Source organism: Limulus polyphemus, unplaced genomic scaffold (assembly GCF_000517525.1).
Source record: "Limulus polyphemus unplaced genomic scaffold, Limulus_polyphemus-2.1.2 Scaffold3538, whole genome shotgun sequence".
Taxonomy (NCBI): Eukaryota; Metazoa; Arthropoda; class Merostomata; order Xiphosura; family Limulidae; genus Limulus; species Limulus polyphemus.
This window is the reverse complement of record NW_013669148.1, coordinates 32,448-49,742: the sequence shown is the minus strand read 5'-3', so window position 1 is coordinate 49,742 and position 17,295 is coordinate 32,448. Positions and strand designations below refer to the sequence as shown.

General features: G+C 33.8%; 1 protein-coding gene across 1 annotated transcript in view; it reads right to left on the bottom strand.

The window, feature by feature from the left end:
- LOC106469546 (biotin--protein ligase-like) overlaps positions 1 to 16,714 on the bottom strand; it is an 81,230-nt gene extending 64,516 nt beyond the window's left edge. The window contains exon 1 of the mRNA XM_022398086.1: positions 16,459 to 16,714. The gene's annotated coding sequence lies outside the window, so the exon portion shown is untranslated. The remainder of the gene's footprint in view (positions 1 to 16,458) is intronic.
- Between the last annotated feature and the right edge of the window lie 581 nt (positions 16,715 to 17,295).

Sequence of the window (17,295 nt, the reverse complement as noted above, 5' to 3'; positions counted from 1 at the left end):
AGGTTTTGAATCAAACTAAATAACAGTAAACCTTTTTCGATTTACGGTATTTTCTTATTTTGATGTTTTGAGCTCTTTTGTGTTTAGAACAATATATACTAATTTTTAAAATATCAAATTGAATTTTTGTTCAATAAAAATCTTTCAAATGCTACTGTAGCTTTTGTTTTCCCCAAAACATTGTCTTCAAAATAAGGGTGCGTCTTATACACCGGTGCGTCTTATATTCCGAAAAATACGGTACCTCTAAAGTACCCAATCAAGAAATTATAACGAGCTAGCTACTAAATATAACTATCCAAAAAGTATCCATAATTGTAATTATAATTTTTTATTCGTATATATATATTTGCGCACTAGATACTTCCAAGTTATATAGTGCTAATACAACTTAATGTTTCTGTCCATTATATCTATTAAAACACACAGGGTTCTGTCTTATTAAAGTGTGGTATCTATTTAGTACCTGAGTTAATAGAATCTGATGATTATGTTGTATTTTTGGTCTGAATTGATTTCATACACACTGTTAATAAAATACCCTCTCGTTAGCTCAGCGGCAAGTTTGAGGGCATATAATACTAAAATTCGAGGTTCAGTCCCTGCGGTGAGCAAAGCACCGATAGCCTATTGTGCAGCTTTGTGCTTAACAACGAACAAACAATAGAATCTAAAATCTAGGTTTTTTATCTCCAATTTAATGCAAAAAATTTGTTTTTGTTGAAGAATGTGTTTTGGTGAAGTTTGGAGTTATTTGGATCACAGATATAAAATACAGAGATAATCTCATCTAACTGCAACTTATCTCGTTAGTTTCACTAATATGGATGGTGTCAAAAATGAGATAGACCAACTGATGGCGTTAACATTACATAAAAATACAAGTATAAAATGTTTTATTCATATGATATATTTATATATATACATATATATACACACATTATAAGTTACCATTTATATGGATGGCGCTGGCAATCTTCTAAAGTAAGCCTTGTTTTTCAGCCCATAATAGTTTTATCCATCATCCAAAGTTTGAATTGGGTATTTCCACAGAAAAGGAAACCAAATACAACAAATATAATCAAAGCAAATAAAGTTCAACAGCCAACTTACACTTTCGAAGTGCAGACGTTTTAAATAATATTTTCCATGTTGTATTTTTCATTTATTTTTGTGGCATTATAAAGAAACACATTAAAAAATAAATCTTAATTTGATGAGTAAGTTTGATTAACACTATTGTACATCAGATCTCTGTTGTTCAGTTGCCATCGTGAGCTACAAAGATGTATATTGCTGATGCCTACGTTTCACTGTAATGTGGCACCCTCTAGTGTCGGTTGAGTGTAACGTTTCGTTAACACAAACATTGGTACACGGAGGTCGTTTAAAATTTCATAATGTCAACTATTCTTTATTTGAAAAACAAACAAGCACGTTTATTGAAGTCGTAAGATGCATTTGAATAGTGTTGTATATGTATACATATATATATATATATATTCATATAAGGGTAAAAATATTCAAAATTACCTTTAAGTGCTTGTATATATATTATACATCATCTGTTGTTTTGTATCCGTTTTTTTTTAACGCGACCCTTCACCGTATGGAGATATATTTATTATACTAACATGTAAATCGGCGTGTAATTAACAACTTTTAATATTCTTTTCACAGTTAAAATAATTAATGTGCTCAAGGCAAAGTTTAAACACATTTTTCTCTCCAATCCTTTCACTCTTGTAAGATCGCCTGTTCTTATCACTAAATCCAGTTTTCATGTCCAACATCAAGTTTTCCGTGTAGCTTTTGTAATCATATTCATCTTTGTGCTTTGTGTTGTCCAATAGTCGAGCCAAATCTAACATCGATGTTTTCTTACCCTTAGGTTCTGGTTTTGTTATATAAAACATAGAAGTATCAAGCCCTGAACATTTTTCTCTTTTCGCTCAGTCCAGAGGCTTGGTACTATTGTCTTGTTTCAAGTATAATTAATAATAATCTTGCTCAGTCCAAAGGCTTAACACTAATGTCTTATGACAAGTATAATTATTTATAATCATGCTTCGCCAGCTTGTAAAAGTCTTTAACACCATAACAGTTGTTGTTGTACCAAATGACTTATGAAAATAGTGTTCCGATCATAACTGTATTTGTTGTGTACCAGCCGGCATGAAGAGCTCTGGATTGAGCAAAACGCGTCGTCGGCAATGGCTAGGGAGAGGACAGTGTGATTGGAATACTATTATTATACAACACTTCTATATCTTGAAAATCCCTAAGCGAATAGATGAAGAATGTAGTGTTTAGAAATATAATATACACAATCCTAATGTTTTATGACAAGTATAATTAAGTTATTTTACTATTTTAGTTCTGATCTATGCAAATAGATTACTTCTAAATTCTAATGAAAAATCTTTGATAATTCCAACTAGCAAACTTTATTACTTATAAGATCTCTCCTTTGATATATTTTAATAGCTAAAATTTACTGTTGTTGGAATTTTCTGTATATGTGACTAATTAATGTCTTTTCTAGGATACGAAGGTTCCCATCCTTGTCCGTCTCGTGGGTGGGTTTACAAATTTCTTTTATATTGTAATGAATACCAAAAGAATTTCGGTGACTGATAATGTACAGAGACTCAGTTTTTAGAACGTCCTCTTGACCATTTTTGACTCTCCTTCTTTTCCTCGTAATACAATAATGTATAACTAAATCACCAGCGGAACCAAAATGGGTAAAAAGCGTAGTCCCCATCAGTCAACGTGTGCTTTGTATCAGTGATGAGCTTGCGAAGCTCGTGGCGCGTGAAGGCAGAGTGTGCACAAGTTTAAAGAGACGAGTTCTACCTAATTACTCTCTCTGTCAGATTACGTTTGTTGAAGTTATAGTGAATATTTCTCCTGTCATTAGGAACTCAGAGCGGAAGACGAGGCAACAAAGAGAAAAGCAGCCCCATAACGTTGTGCATCTTACGCTGGGACACTGAGCACGCCAGACTGGACTTGCCTGAAGATTCCTAAGCCATGCATGAGTGAACAACTGCCTGTCTGACACTGAACACGCCGACCAGAAAGTCTCTTAAGTTCCTTCCTCGTTAAAGTCAGATTTCAACGTTTTGTGCAAATTTGTTCATCCACGGATGTGTCAACAAATTCTGTAGTTAGTTGAATATATGTGTATTCTGTCTTTAAAATCTTAGTCATGTTTAGTTTAAATTTACATAAACATAAATTGAATAAAAACATTCGGTCGATAATGATATTATTTGTAAACCTTACGCATTTTAAGCCAAAGGAAGTCCGAAACTATCAAGATGAAAACTACGACACTTATTGATGCTAAACTTAACTGGAAAGCTGAAGAATCCCCAGCTTTCCATTGGAATGAAAGAGTTTATATGCGTGCATCTAAAACCTATAACAGCAACTTAATATCTAGTACAAAACAAAGTTGCTGTGTATGGGGTTCTGAGCCCGTTTTTCTTCAGTATATAGTAACCTAAATTAAATTAGGTATGAGGATAATGTCATGACATTTCGTCAAATTCATTCTTCAAAAGAAATCTTTAACATATACATGCAAACTCAATACCAGTAGTTTTATTATTTTAACTCACATAAACCTTTTTAATAGTACGTTTGTTTTTCAAGAATAATTAGAGATGTATCTTTTAGAGTTGCGTTGAATTTTGGCAAAAGCGAAACGTAATTCTTTACGTACCACTTTTCTAGAAGTTGTTTGGCAAAATCATGAAGTTTGCGTTTTTATAAAATTGAACGCGTTCTTTTGTGACCAACACGTATGTTGTGAAGAGTAAGCAGTTCAACAAACTCCAGGCCATTCAGTTTGCATGCTGTGATATCAACCTTACAGCTGAATGGTAATCAGAAAGAAGCGATAACAAACTGTAAAGATACACAGAAAAAAAGAATATAAAAAAAGCATTCCAAATGAACCTAAAGATCAACAAGTTGTTAATTTCTATCGAAATAAAATTCACTTAGACATCACGCTTGTAATTAATTGTTTTGGTCCTGTAGAAAACCTTGCTTAATAACCAAGGAAAAAATTGAGAAGCTTTGAAGGCAATTTAAAATTACTTTTGTATTTACTAATTTACAATCTACCTATCTGTCTTAGTAATGGTAATGACATAAACATATTTACAGATATGTTACACAAATATTACGTTTATTTCATCTATAAAAAGAAGGCATGGTATAGTAGCTTGAGTTTAGTTTTTAAAATGTAAATTTCTTGACGGGTAAAGAACAGTGGAAAAGCAAGGAAGGCTATGGAGAATATAACAAGTAATATTTAGTGTAAAAAGACCATTACCGACGCATTCGTTAGAATTGTAAGTAGAACAATTTATTTTGTATAAATATATGCGATAGAGAAGCTTTCCCGACACGTTTTTCCATGGTAGTTTACTGTTTTGCCTTCTTTGCTGGAGGAATTGGTTTTTGTATGATTCGTTAGGTAGATGTCCTTTAAAGATAAGATGGTGGGAGGGAATGATTAATTTCATATTACAGCCTTCAAATTCAAATGCGAAATTCCTGGAAAGGTGCTTCCATCCGGATTTCTCAATTTAATTCTTTTCTCAGCTGCCACGTTTTGCATTGTAAAAATACCACGTTATTGCCCTCATATGATCCATTTACTCTTCGTGCAGCATGCACCTTCACGTGTAGCTCACGCGGCAATTGTGCACTTACGGCAGCAACTACATTTTTCAGACAAAGTTTGCCGATGCATGATATTCTTTTGCTTTATTTCTGCTCCTGACTTCACAAGTGACGGCTGAGGTTGTCAGGTAAAAAAAGTAGCCTTAAGTTAACACCATCTCATTGCAGCACTGCGGGCATGATAACATGAGAAGCATCTGTTGACAAGCTGCCAGAGTCGTTATCAACTTAACAGGAATAAACAGACTGACGAACGATATTAACTGCGGAGTGAAAATAAAACAACAATAGACGTTTGCAGACTTATACATGAACTTATAAATTGTGCAGAAAAAAAAAACTGTAGACTTCAACGGCGACAAAAACAGCAATTATCGTATTAAGAAACAAAATACTTTTATTTATTCAGGTATTAATGTAGCAAAGATAGCCAGACCTACTTCACACACATATATAAATACGGTACGCTTGAGGGTTTACAACAACAAAATTCCGGGTTTGATACCCGTAGTGGCCACAGAACAGATTGTGTAGTTTTCAAAATTCAACATTCGAATGAGCGTTGTGGTGTAATATTCTTAATATAAAACCTATGTTTCTCTATTTGTAAGGCTAATTTTATCGAATTTTATTCATATATCTGGACTTTGGTTATCGTTAGAAACTGGCGATTCATAATTTTAAACCGGTTTCTTAGCTCCAAATGTAAACTGTTTTTCTGGGCACTGTCAAATAGAATCAGGTCACGGGTCCCGTGTACCAGTGCCTAGCGACACCTCTGATTAAAGCTACAATATCTGCATACAATAAGCATCCTGACTTACGTGATTATAAAAGTATACAAAATAGATTATTGTGTTCTACTTACGTTGTAACTTTGCCCACCCTAGCTTCTAGTTAACTTTAAATAAACTCAGTTTTATAGTGTAGTATCAATGTTAAAGAACTTGGAAAGAACATCAGATAGAACACTTTAAAATCAATCCACTTTTTTTTTTCTGTGTGAAATTATGAGTCTTCTGTGTCTTTATTTTATTTTTACACTTAATTTACTCTCGAAATGTGTTCTGCCACTGACACCACCACAGCATTTCAATGATCAGCTACTCACTGACCTGTCAGGTCTTTCGAATCTCTTGTTATTGTGGAGTAACTCACCTGTGTATACATTTATTAATACCGACTAATGCAGTAGACACAACATAAATAAGTTGATACTGATATTTCACAGTATAAAATTACTAGCAAGTTCATAACAATAAAAAGTAAAATTAGGACGTTTAAATTTTAAAATAAAGAAACGATAAAGGTAGATATAATTAAAGAAAAAAAGCAAAACGAAGTTATCAAATTCAGAAGAAAAATACAGTTAATCTGGAAAAAAGTTCCAGTTAATACTTTCCTGACTAAAACGTTTTATATTTTATATAGTTGATTCCGTTTTTTCAACATAGGAAAAATTACATCAAGATATAGCTGACAAGAAAATCTAAACTTCCACCGAATATCTTAAAAACAAAAAGAAGATAGAAGTCCAATGACCCCCTTACCTTTTAAATATTTGAAACTTAAAAATATATTAGCAAGTAACGTATTTACATTTTATAATCGGAAGAAAAGGGTTATTATTTCTTTTGATGATTCATATGCTGTCAGGACTGTCTTTCAACTGACAGAACGAATGATTTGTCATAATTCATATTTTGTGATACAATAAAGCATAACTGGGACCGGACGGAACCACCAGCGAAAGTGTCTATATAGCTGTACATCTAGGAATACGACAGTCAGGCTAACATAGGATTTCCTGTCTCTACGTCTGTCATATAAAACCTGCCTTTCATAGAGCTTCTTTTGAACTTTGTTTGGTGGCTCGGAAGTCGTTTCTCATCTCTCTGTTCGGAAGTTTGGACGTGATTATTCTGAGTAGAGTGTGATTACTTCCGGGCCACGAGGGTCGTCTGTCTTTGAACGTTAATAACCACAGACAGCGTAAACAATAACACTGTATGAGACAGATCATCCATATGCATCAGCTCAGAGCCAACAGAAGAACACGTTGTGGTATATTGAACTTCTATGTCGTCATAATAGAACATTTTCTGAATGAAAACACAGAACCTGTAAATTCACCAGATCTCCCTCGTGTTTACAGTTCAACAAATCGCTATTCGTTTTGTTTGAATATCTATTCATTATCAACACGTTTTAGTATGTACATTACAAACATATTAATGCAATAGAATACAACACAAACAAGTTAGAAATACAAGCTGTGTCGATTTTCGTTTATAGAATACTCTCAACTGACTACAGAACGCATTAGCTACAACAGAATACTACACAAACGCGTTAGTAACACAAGCTGTGTCGGGTGCGTTTATAGAATACTTCCAACTGTCTATAGAACGCATTGAATACAACAGAATACTACACAAACGCGTTAGTAACACAAGCTGCGTCGGGTGCGTTTATAGAATACTTCCAACTGTCTATAGAACGCATTGAATACAACAGAATACAACACAAACGCGTTAGTAACACAAGCTGTGTCGGGTTCGTTTACAGAATACTCACAAATGACTACACAACAAAAGGCTGCAAAGTGGATATCTCTGAAATAAGTTTACAATTATTAATTTGTAGATATTTATGTACGTCTCAGTTTTCAAAGCAGCAAAGGCAGATTTCAGGAGACTCCAAACAACCTATATGGATGTTACATGAAGAAAATAAATTTATTTCGAATCTAAACCTTTAAATCAGGATAAATATAAGTGTAATGGGTGATGTTGTGAAAGTGATGAGATATGAAAACCTTAACAGTTTTCTTACCAGGCCCGGCATGGCCAGGTGATTAGGGAGCTCAACTCGCAATCTGCGGGTTCGAATCCCCGTCCCACCAAACATGCTCGCCCTTTCAGCCGTGGGGGCGTTATAATGTGACGGTCAATTCCACTATTCGTTGGTAAAAGAGTAGCCCAAGAGTTTGGGGTAGATGGTGATGACTAGCTGCCTTCCCTCTAGTCTTACACGGGGACGGCTAGCGCAGATAGCCCTGGTGTAGCTTTGCGCGAAATTCAAAACAAACAAACAGTTTTCTTCAAATACTCGTTGCAAGATTTGTTTATGATGTTTTGAGTTTTTTGCTTAATTTTCATTTGTATATATATATAGTGATTTTAAATGGGATACTAATATTTCAACTCAATGAGTAGTTATGTTTAATTTTAAAGTAAGAATAAAATAATGACTTCAATTTAATGCGCAAATAATTAAGTGACCTACTTATTATGGTAAATGTGAAGAGAAAGTCCTAAATTGATATTTGCATTAAGTGTTTCAGAAAAATAAATAAACGCATTTAACACTTTCGAGAAAGAGATAGAGAAGATAATGTAGGTAATTATGTAAGAAAAGTCGCATTTTAACATACTCAGCTGTGTTTAACAGGTACACCAAAAAGGCGTTCATTCATTTAGTTGTGTACTTTAGTCTATTACACCAGATATAATAAAGTAGTAGGAAGGCGAGAAACAGCTCGTGCGCACAAGGGGTGTTTATGTCACCAACAGGAATGAAGAGAGTTCGGCCTACTCTACTAACCACAAGCATAAGACCGGAAATCAGTTCTCTCGCACCATCAGGACCACGAGCTTGAGGGTAATCAGTTGTCTGATAGCCTTGTAGCCGACAGCTCCGCGACATTTGAAATTCTATTCTTACTCATCTGAATTTAATATGGCAGCGAGACGGTGCCAAAGCACGTCGATTATTATTACATTATTTATCTTGCTATCAATCATAGTCTCTATGGAAGCCGTTACGGTCGACTCCTCTGAATTAGAAATGAGGATGAAAGCTGTCGGGTCCATCAATTTTGGGAAGTTTTTCTTTTCCCGAAGTTTCCTCAATATCACCGAGCAACTCATCGTCATGGCAACGAGACGAGATATGACCAGCGACACTTGCTGCTTGTGACCACAGCTTTCCACACTGGACAATAATTACAAGACGAACTGACCACATTATAACAGAGGAAGACTGTTTAAATCTAGAATTACCACTGACTTCCTCAGTTAGCTAGGTCGTAATGAAGTTTATGAAGATATATTTCTTTTTAAAGGTTTATCTCAAATATTAAATCAACACAATCAAAATGTCATAAATTACATTTTTTTTTCCAGATTACAGAAGATTAAAATAAATAGATAATTTTTGTACTTCAAAGAATAAGAAAAAAGCTTTTGTACTTCAAATTATGAAAAATATGATCGTTTTCATTTCAAGGTGTCGGAGATGAGTCTCTTTAGATTTAAAAGAATGAAACAATAAGCATTTTAAAAGATCAAAGATAAATATTTTTATATATGAAATATTAAATATTAATTTTGGGCATATAAACGAATCAAAATATAAGCTATTAGGATTTCGAAGAATCAAGCTTTTGCATATTATAAAATATAAAATCAGGAGGAAACTCGTGTTTCGTGTAAGAAACATTTATTTGACTGTAGTATTTTGTATGTGAATGCACAAAGTTTATGAAATTTAAAGACAGTGCTGTGTATTTAAAATAATTAAAACAGTCAAGTGACATGCCTAGACTACTCACATATGAGATTCGGTACATGGAGTTCTGAAAGAATCTGATGGCCGTGCAGGGCGTTTCAATGACTGCGAGGGTAAACTTGATAGGGTTAAACCTAGTCCACAATACGTGATACCCACCAAACACCTCTAGTAGAAAAGATGCTTTGAGTGAATGGTCTGGTCAGAAATGACAAACGGATCGACTTATCTAATAAGAGACACCAGATCTAACGACACTTTCAAACCCTGGATATCAGGGGCAAGTATTAAAACTCAACACGGTGACGATACCGGTACTCTAAATGTCTATAAACAAATGAAGAAATCCTCATACAAAAAGTTAACACACAGGCACTGCTGATACATAGCCACTGCTATGAGGTATGACAGATCCATTCTCCCAATATTTTTTCCTTTGTAATGCATAGTACTATCGACACCCTTCCCTCCTTTACGCGTATAGTGACGTCGTCCGTACTTCCGTTCTCCTAAGTTTATTTTTGCATAATTTAATAAAGTTTAAAAGCTTCCCACGCACACACACACGTTAATATTTTAATTATATAAAGAACCCTTTGCATATTTCAAGTATATATATATATATATAGTGTTTCAGAAAAATAAACTAAAATAAAAAATAAAGCAATATAGAATTTTATCCTCCGAAGTTGCTTGGGTATTTCTATAATTTTTTAAATTCCATGTGTTAGCATTATTTGCTTGGGTATTTCTATAATTTTTTAAATTCCATGTGTTAGCATTATTTGCTTGGGTATTTCTATAATTTTTTAAATTCCATGTGTTAGCATTATTGTCACAAATATGAGAACTCTGTTAGTATAGTATTTTAAAGGCTTTTAAAAATAAAGATCCTTTTAGCTAAAAGAAGAAAAATAAAACAAAATAAGAGCTGTCTTTAAACAAAGACATTTTTTAAAAGATTTTGTGTAGTGAGCAAAGAATAAAAAGTTTATTGTTGTGAAATGAGAAACATATATCTAAGGAGACACAGAAAAAAAGACTTCATGACTTTATACAAGTGAAATACAACATAGGTGGGCTAGCAGACTAGTAGATGAAAGTCAAGACAATTTTACAAAAAACTATGGGCGAAAATACGGGCAGAAATAAAAGAAATCGATCAGTAACTTTATATTACAAACACATTGAGCATCACATAAGAGAAACTTATAAAAAAGAAAGAAATATATTGTAGCCATCATTCCAAAATATGAACATTGCACGTTAATTATACGCAAAGAGCGGTATCGTTAATTGAATTAATGAACTTCATGCTTTGCAGTATTGTGGAACAGTAAGCTTCAAGTAAGTATTTCTTGAAAATAACTAAACACAAATGTACACAGCGATACTTTCGTCTTTATATTACAAATATGTATTTTCTTTGAGTGATTCTTATAATACTATTCAAGTGGTCCCGTGAGTCATGTAGTACCAACTACATGTTTATATTTCTAGTCATTCTTGATGCAAATGACGGTCACCACGTGTGTTTGTTCTTCAAGTCATGAATGATAATCTGTCACTAAATGTATACTACTTCCTATGATGTGTAATGCTGACGGTAGCCATCACACGACTTTTTGATTAAGATGATCTATAATGCTGACGGTAGCCACCACACGTCTTTCTACTTCAAGTGATCCGTAATGCTGATAACAGCCACCGAAAGTATTTCTACTTCAAGTGATCTGTGGTACTGATAGCAGCCACCGAAGGTATTTCTACTTCGAGTGATCTGTGGTACTGATAGCAGCCACCGAAGGTATTTCTACTTCTAGTGATCTGTGGTACTGATAGCAGCCACCGAAGGTATTTCTACTTCTAGTGATCTGTGGTACTGATAGCAGCCACCGAAGGTATTTCTACTTCGAGTGATCCGTGATGCTGATAACAGCCACCGAAGGTATTTCTACTTCGAGTGATCTGTGGTACTGATAGCAGCCACCGAACGTATTTCTACTTCGAGTGATCTGTGGTACTGATAGCAGCCACCGAAGGTATTTCTACTTCGAGTGATCTGTGGTACTGATAGCAGCCACCGAACGTATTTCTACTTCAGATGATTCATAATGCTGGTAGCTACTATTAAGCGTTTTACTTTCACTCATCTCTTATGGTAGAAGTTATCTGATGTTTTTTTTTATTTTAAATCAAGTACATAGTGAAGCTGAAATTAGTCGTCACACGATACCTTATACTCAGCTGATAATAATTGTACATGAAAGGAAATGAAGTAAGCTTCTATGATAAATTGCGTTTGTTTATATAGATATAATCATATTTACTCTTAGAGTCTCTACTGAGACAGTCGTGACCTAAGATTAAGAAATGAAGATTCGAGACCTGGTTTATCAAACACGCTTCTCACTTTCAACGACAGCTACTGCCGACTGGCCTTTAATTCCAAATTAGGGCCGGCTGTACCTTAACTTTAGGGATCTCTGAAATGGTCGTTTAGCCCATTATGTCTATAAAGTGTCGTTCAGATAAATAAACAGGTCCTCTATTTAAATTAACATCATCCTGCTAGTGACGGATTAACTCTAACTCAATCCAGACAAAATGGCCGTAGCTAGCTACGAGGTCACCGACGTTCGGATCTCGGTTGAAATTTGGAATTAAATGTAACGTATTATTTAATTTTACACCCATATAGAAAAGGCATACAATATGTAAGGCTGACCTTATGTGCCTTTTGGTGTTAGGATCTCGGATAAATTTTCACTTTAGCTACGGCCATGTCAGATAGTGACGATTTTTAAATTTTACATTAATATTTAACTTTCAAATATTTCATTTTACTTCACTGAACATGTTAATTTTTTATGACAGTTTTAGTACAAGTGATAAGTCATTCCTCGTGAACTTCCAGAAACGAGACATTGAAAGAAATTATTAGAATTAGCGATCGTTCACAAACTCGTAGATTGAATATCATAAAGGAAACTAGCTTTATTATTATTTCTTTTATTTGTGTTTGGTTATCTTCCACTTTCATTAAAATCTAATATATTTTTGTGCGAAAACAACTTTACATTGGTACAAAGTTTAGATTCTGAAGAAAAAAACAATTTGTTTAAGTTTTTGTAAAATTTCTCGAATTTCGTGAAACATCTGTGAAGTGTACTTGAAGTTTTAGCATTAGTTGAAAATAACAACAAGAAAAAAATCCAGAAAAACGAGCATCTGGCTGGACTCTCACGTGTTTCACTAGAAACTCTTGTCTGTATCTATGACGAGCATTTCATTATACATTCAAATTTTTTACACTGTATATTAACTACAAAAAAACTAGTAAATTATTTTAATACATTTAGAAGAAAATTAATTACGTTTGTTTCTCTCATGCTTTGAGTTTATTAGAAAACTTACCAACGCTTACCAACCCTGTAAGATACACACACACACACATATATATATACGATCCACGAGTAAAAGAAAAGCTAGTCATTTGGAGATTATTTTTCAGCTTTCATTCCTCTTGTATGCTTGTTAATTTGACAGTGTATATGAACTTAAATGTTTTCCAACATTGCTGTGTCTTTATCATTTTCTGAACAATAGTCATTTCTAGTTAAAAAATCAAGAGCCATAGCTTAGTGTAAATACATGTATGCGATTTTCTGCTTGAATAAGCTAATAGTTTTCGTTTTAGGGTGGGTTCATTTTTACTTGGCAAAGCCTAATTTTGATACTCAATAGGTGATAATACTAAAACTAGCAAAAAATTTTGCATAAGAAGTAAATGTTCGTAAAAACATGAAAAATTCATAAATTCATTATTGATCCAGAAAGTGGTATACTTGATTCACTTCTGGATAAAGACGAGATGATTTTTCATTAAGTAACAACGCTCTCTACTAGAGTTTAATAACTTCCTAATGACTGTTAAGTAACATAAAATAATTCACGAAGATTGAAAACTACAGATTGGACAGTTAATTTTCCATTTTAAATGCTTTAATATCTCAGTTGTTTCTTACGAAAACATGATTTTTTTAACCATCCACGTGTTTAATCTAAAGTATTTGTTTCTACTTAACTGACTAATGACAGTATATAAAGCATCATAATACATTCTTAGGTGAATATTTATGTGAAGCCATTTTGAGTCACCCATATAAAAAAACCTAAAACAGACAGAAAACGTTTGTAGGAAAACATACAGACTTCGTAGAGGGCATAATTCTTCCCAACTCGTTTTTATTCTGTAACAAAAGCTCCTGATAATATTAGTTTCTCCTACTAGTTTACACCGTGTCAAAAACGTTCCCATAAAATCTGGGTAGCAATCATAACTGTGAAAACCCAACGTTATACTAGCTTTCGTTTATAACTATACAGCATAACTGTAAAACTAACCCTATTTATACCACCTCTCGTTTATAACAACACTGCATAACTGCAAAAAAAAAAGAACGTTATATTATCCGTTTATAACAACACTGCATAACTGTAAAACCCATTGCCATTTATACTATCTGTCGTTGATAACAATAATGCATTACTCTGAAAACCCATTGCCATTAATACTATCTGTTGCTTATAACAATACTGCATAACTTTAAAAACCCTTGTTATTTGTACTATCTGTCATTTATAACAATAATGCATAGTTGTGAAAACCAAACGTTATTTATATTATCTGCCGTTCATAAAAATATTGTATAATTGTGAAAACCTAACGTCATTCATACTATCTGTCGTTGATAACAGTACTGCATAAGTACGAAAACCCAACGTCATTTATATTACCCTCAATGATAACGATATTGTGAAAAACCCGAATGAGTTTGATGTTAAAAGCGATATTCAAAGTCCTGCGTAATTTTGTAGCTTTCGTTGTAAGAATATTGTATGAAATTGAAAGTTTAATTTTAGTTAGAGTATTTAATGTTGATAACAAGTTGAAAGATCAGTAAAACTTCAATTTAGTTACCAGATGTGACATCAACATTAATAGCGACGAGTTCTTCCAACTTAAATCATTATCTCTCGTACTAACTGATGATGATGAAGTTATCTTTAAATCACCAGAAGATGGACATTCCGGGCCGAAACACTGTGAACATTAAAACATCTGTTTATCATTTATCGTTTATTTGAGGTATACACTTTCTTTCTTTTTTTCAACTGTGGTTAGTTGTCTTGATTTTGATTCAATATTGTATAGAAATGAAAACTAAATACTTAATACGTTTGAAGTCTATAACAATGAAACCCAAACTTAAGTTAGTAGACCAAGTACTAACAACAAGAATCCTCACTTGCAGATAAGACAACACTAATGGGGAGAATGTTCTTCGAATACCATATCTTTTAATGATACTAATAGAGAGTCAGACCTCTCCTCTGCAGGACACATGAAAAGAAACATTTCGACTTATTATCCATTCTACATCGGAAGAACAGTTTAGTTTGTCTTGTCTTGTAGTGAACATTAACAGAGACTGTGACGTCTCACCTGTAGATAAGGCGGGGAAAATAGTTTTAGGTTATTGTGTCTTATATCGGACACTAATATAGACTGTAACCCCTCGTTTGCAATTCATATAGGAAGAGCACTTTGGGTTTCTAAGTGTCCTGGTGGACCTAATAAAGATTCGGATTCCCTTACCAACCGATGAAATGGGAAGGGATGTTCGTGTTTACTATATCATCTTGTACAGATAAAAATAGATTCTGCCTCCCCTTTCGAAGTTTAGATAAATAGAATAGATTTAATTTACTATACCTTCTAGCGGACTCATTGAAACTCTGACCACACTCCTGGAGAAGATCATTTTTGCTTATTGTGCTTCTGAGTGAAACGTAAGAGAGACTTGACTTCCTCTAGGCAAATAATCATCTAGAATTGTTATGTCTTTTAGGAAAATTTAGTAAAGACTTTGATCTCTTGCCTTCGAATCAAATTAAAATATTTTAATAAGCTCTCTAGAGTATTCGTTTATTTTTTCGGGTATTCGCACAAAGCTACACGGGGGCAATCTGCCCTAGCCATCCCTAATACTGAACTGATAGGCTAGAGAAAAGGCAGCTAGACAAAAGTCTCCACCGCCAACTACAGTTGACCACCACTTTTATATCTGCCAGCTCTTAGAATATTCTAATCGAAAATTTAGAGTTGACCATTACTCTTATAACGCACTTACTGCCTCAAAGGGCGAATCGTAATTTTGCGACAAAAGAACGCGAACCATGGATCCTTGGATTCACAGATCGGTACGCTAACATCAAAACCACGCTCACCTCAAACCCTTTAGAAGAAAGTAGTTGTTGTAAAATGTACTTATCCATTTGGCTTGGGCATGGTGATTAGGGCGCTCGACTCGAATCCTACCGCCAAACATGCTAGCCCTTTCAGCTGTGCTGGCGTTATTATGTGACTATTCGATTAAAAAAATTCCAGGAATAGGCTGTGGATGTTTTTTTTTTAATTAGCCTTTCCATCTAGACTACCATTTCTAAATTATGGATTACTGGAGCAGATAGCTTTGCGCGGAATTCAACAAACAAATATCCTTTTAATGATTGTATACCTTAATATACTTTACTGATTCACTTGTAGAAATTACGATGCATGGTAAGCAACAAACCTGTCCTATTACTTGCCTTATGCAAGCTAGACGGTGATAGTTAATAAACTATAAATATATAAGTTTCAAAGAAGATTTCAATAGGCTTCCAGAGTATCAAATTATCCGCAAATAAAACTATAATATTGAAAACATTAAAAATTAGCTTATGTGAATAAAAGATACGTATGTATGTGGGAACAAGTTGAGATTCCATAAAAACAATTATTAAATTCTAAACACAAAGCAAGCTAATAATCTGTTTAACTGCCCAATGTTGTATGATTGATGTATGTTAAATTATCCATTATTACAATTTTTATTTATGTGTTCAAGCGTTTAAAATTGTAAAGATGAGTGACGCATTTCATTGTAGAAAAAAAATTACGACACGTGAGTGATGTGTCCGGCTGTTTATAATTTTTTTTTAAATACTCAAGTTCAAAAGATCAAAAATTCTCAAATGTTCCAAGATCAGAACTATTTGATATGCTCTAATATTCCAAGATCAGCGTTGTTTGGTGTATTCAAATGTTTGAAGATCATTCTTATTTGATGTTACCTCATATGATTCCAAGATAAAAACTGTTTGATGTCCTCAAGTATCTCAAGATCACAGTTGTTTGGTGTCCTCAAATGTCCCAATATCAGTTTTGTTTGGTGTCTCAAAGATCTTAAGATCACAGTTGTTCGGTGCCCTTATATATTCCAATTATAGGGTTGTTTGATGTCCTCAAATGTCTCAAGATCAAGGTTATTTGATGTCCTCAAATATCTCAAGATCACAGTTGTTTGGTGTTTTCGAACGTCTCTGCCTGAGATAAAAAAACACAAACGAACATAAATAAAAAAGATTTCATAAAAAAAGTATTTAGTTTCAAAACCTAGTTTACTACTATCATCACTAACAAAGTTTCATAAGGTACTATTTAAACATGTGTGGAACTAACCATCCGAAAACGTATACCTGGTAATAATATATTCACCCATAATTCAAAGTCTATTTGATCATCAGTCTTTGGTGTGGACCTCTATAATTTTTTCTCACCTCACTCCCTTCTTCTACTCCCTCGTAATCTAAACTTTCTCTAGTAAAACCACATTAATATATAGTCAGCTTACAATGGGAGTGATGATTGTGAGAGAAAATTATAGTTCTCACTCAGTGCTGTTCTTGAGGCCAAAAAGGTCGTTAATTCCCCTGGTTTCTCATTACGTTTGCATAATGAGGTTTTCACCTTTTTGAAGACACCTGGGCGGACAAGTTCACGTTCATTACTTTGTTCGTTTCCTCAACTAACGGTATTATTGATAAACAGATATATGATATATGCGGGCATATTTTTCTTCTTGTTAAAAAAATACTTTAAGAATAATGAAGCTTCCCCCTCTCAGTTAA